Genomic DNA, 4,171 nt, shown 5'->3' with positions numbered 1-4,171 from the left:
CTCAGGATATACTAAGTAGTGGAAACTGGAAAGAGGGCTTAGGTTATGGAGATGAGAAAAGTGAAAAAGGAACTGAACAAGTTAAGCCAATTATTTTTAAACAGACTGCTAAGCCAAAGGTAAATCCTGTTAAATTTGTAGCTAAAACTGTAAAGTCTGATTCTGAAAAGATGAAAGATATTGAGACAGAAGTGATAGCATAGTCAACTTCTGACAAATTAGAACATGATAAACCAACTGAAGTAAACATATGCTTAATGACAAAGAAGCAGCTTAAACATAAGCTGAAAGAGATTACCAGTGTAAACAAGGTAAAGGTAGCTAGGAAAAATAGGAATGGAAAGGAAGGTGTGAATAAAAGCAACAATTATATGCATGTTCTTAATGCTCCTAGAAAGAAATGCTATAAATGTGGAAACTCTAACCATCTGGCTTCTTTTTAAAGGAAGAATAAGAATATAAACTCCTTACCTTCTAAGTCAGGAGTTAAGAGTCAGTCTATTAGGTTTAAGCCACAAAATCCTTATTTTCATTGTGGTAGTATATGACATTGTTAGGGCGAAATCACGCACTAATATTCACGCAAGTATACGCGTTCGCAAGTAATATAGAATACTTTCTAGTTCGTTCCCTCAGAGACTCAGACTAATTTATTGTCTAATTTAACTCACTCACCAATGTATGACTACTTCTCAATGTTAAGATAATAACACTTAAAATTGTTGATTAAATATTAACTATAATTAACTACTTAATTAACCACTTAACTAACACTTCAATTTATCAATAATAAAACACTCATGAGATCACAACTTCATTATTACTTCCTTCTATAGCCATTGTTATTACCTTTAGCATGTGACAGTGATGATATTAATCGAATAACACGAAACTGATAAAAGCCAACTTTCATTGTACTAATACCATTCTACCAAACATCCACAATTAAGATAGAAGTTGAATAGTCATCAATTATGTTGAGTTCCTATATGTCTACAGAAATTGACAACACAACGATTTAAACACAAGTTATCCCTTTTTGATTACATAGGGCAAATAAAACTGTTAGAGTTACCCACTAATCATGCACAACGTACATGAACCTCTGCTAGCATGGCAAGTTCTAAATCTCAAGATTCACCGTCGCTTCACAAGAGATTAACACCCTATCTTATATGTTCGCGACGCACATAAGACGAATACGCACAACCAATACTAGATATCATGCAATCATCACATACTAATGTATTAAACAATTAACTAAAGAATTCCATAATAAATCCGTTGCAACCCCATGATCACGATTAGCCCATAATAGAACTTATCGCCATCATGGGTTCATATGAAATCATGATAAACAAACACAAGAAAATAATAACTAAACTGATTATATTAAAACAGAGTACATCACAAGAGTAAATAAGTCAAAGCAAGAAAACTAGCATCCAACGTTACAACGAAACAAGAATCACAAGAATATATGCTTCCTCTTCGTTGCTGTGTGCTAAATCGGTCTTCTTCCTTATCTCCTTCGCTTCTTGCAAAACACAATCTAAAACATAATCTCCTCTTAATACTCTGTGAAAAACGTCTCAAATCTACTTATATAATAGTCCCATAAAACTCAGATTACATAGAAGTGGAAGCCAAACAGAAGTAGAAGTCTAAAATAATATATTTTTTTCCCCGACCCTGCGCGGCCGCTCAGCATTTCTGCGCGGGCGCGCAAGGCTGCTGCGCGGCCGCTCAGCATTGCTGCGCGGGCGCGCAGGACCCTTCTGGAAAAATTCCATGTTTGCTCCGTTTCTTCGCCGTAATCTGCCCGTTCTTTTCCTCTCTCAATGGTGAACACATGCCAAGGCTTATTCTTGACGATTCCTCCTCCGAAATGCAACTAATACCCTGAAATGCATAAACACTAGAAAAACGCATCAAATACACAAAATACTTGATTTCAAGACACCAATTTAAGCCATTTTAAGACGTTCTAAGTGGTATAAAATGCCACTTATCAGACATTCCATTTATACTTGTAAGGAATATCATAGTTTGTACTATGATTATTATCAGATAAAACCTTCTTTGAAGAAAGTTGCTTTAATTCCTTCTAGTGTAAAGTATGATGCAAAGTCTGATACTGTAAAATCTGATAAGAAAAATGTTAGCATAAACTCTGATGTTAAATCCGCTGCAAATGTTAACAAACTTAAATAGGCCTAAGGATCCAAGAATTTCCGGGTCCTTAAAACTAACCATTAGTGGTCTTTGTGATTGCAGGGAAACAGGAAGAATATCCTAGTTATGGATAGTGGATGTTCAGGACATATGATTGGAAATAAAGCCCTGCTATCAGATTTTGTGGAGAAAGCCCAAGAGTTTCTTATGGAGATGGCAACATTGGAAAAACACTGGGATACGGAAAGATCAATCTTGGGAATGTCATCATTGAAACAGTAGCCCTAGTCTCAGGACTTAAACACAATCTGTTGAGTATATGTCAAATCTGTGACAGAGGTTATCATATGGATTTCTTTGAAGAACACTGTGAAGTTATAAGTAATTCTATAGGCAAAGTGGTTTTGAAAGGAGAGAGGCATGGTAACATTTATGAAGCCAGACTTTCAACAAGTACAGATGGATCTGCATTCTGTCTGTTGAGTAGAGAATCAATTGAAGAAAGCTGGAATTGGCACAAGAAACTCTCTCATTTAAATTTCAACAATATAAATGAGCTTGTAAAGAAAGATCTTGTGAGAGGACTTCCAAAAACAGTATTTGCTTCTGATGGCCTTTGTGATTCATGTCAGAAGGCAAAACAAAGAAAATCTTCTTTCAAGAGCAAAACTGAATCATCAATTCTTGAGCCTTATCACCTACTGCATGTTGATCTATTTGGTCCAGTAAATGTCATGTCTATTGCAAAGAAGAAATATGCTATGGTTATAGTGGATGATTCACAAGATAAACTTGGGTGTATTTCTTGCACAAGAAGACTGAAACAACATTTACTCTAACTGATCATGTCAAACAGTTGGATAAATTGATCAAAGATTCTGTTAAAATCATAAGGAGTGATAATGGCACTGAGTTCAAGAATTCAATCATGGAAGAGTTCTGCAAAGATCATGGAATCAAACAGGAATTTTCTGCACCTGGAACTCCACAGGAAAATGGAGTTGTAGAAAGAAAGAACAGGACTCTCATTGAAGCTCCACGAACAATGCTTGATGAAGCAAAGCTACCAACCTATTTTTGGGCTGAAGCTGTGCAAACTGCTTGTTTTACACAAAATTCTACACTCATAAACTGAAAGAGATATGTCCTAAGTCCAATCATGTATGAGGATTTAGGAATAACTTTTATGTAATCTGTTTTGATTTCATTGATATTAATAAAAGACTTGTTTTGTTTTTATTGCAGGCTCTATCTATTTAAATGTTTAAATAAGATATACCACAGTTTAGAGTAAAGATTTTTATGGATTATGATGAGATCATAATAATGAGACCTAAAAGATGATAACTCTAAACTTAAATAGTTCCTGGTCGTAGGATTACTAACTGGTAATTAATAAACCGCAAAGATCGGTACATACTATGCTTGCTTCATTATGAAGGATGTCTGTTCTCATAGACATTTGTGTGGTGACACTATAGCTAGTATGTAGGTGCTTATTATAGAATAAGTTCACTGAACATGACTCACACAGCTGAACAACTGATGGAGTTCACTCACGTGTCAGCGGTTGTTCACATAGTGATAGTTGTACAAGTATCCTTAGACTTGAGGTCATCATAGTCATCTTGTGTACACTGAACTATGCTTTGGTTTAGTTCTTAGTCTCAAGGGACAATTATAAGGGCTCTACTGGTTATAGGAATTTGTACACGAAGATAGTGTATGATCAATAAAGGATCTACCCCTTCCAGTGTAGGAATAGAATGTTCAATGCTGATCCACTTATGCTAGTTCAGGAATCTCTGGCCAGAGAGAATGAAATTAGAAGGGAGTTTCTAATTTACATTAAATAGAAATAAGCATAGTGAATGAGAAAGCAAGTGATTAAATAAGATAGGATTGACACAAGTTCCATGCCTTGTATTTAATCGTGACATTGCAGGATAGAAGGAATTAATTGTACAGTAACTACTCACTGAATAGGTTCATGGTA

This window comes from Apium graveolens, chromosome 5, assembly GCF_009905375.1.
Source record: "Apium graveolens cultivar Ventura chromosome 5, ASM990537v1, whole genome shotgun sequence".
In the NCBI taxonomy this organism is placed as follows: domain Eukaryota; kingdom Viridiplantae; phylum Streptophyta; class Magnoliopsida; order Apiales; family Apiaceae; genus Apium; species Apium graveolens.
Note: the sequence above shows the minus strand (reverse complement) of the source record.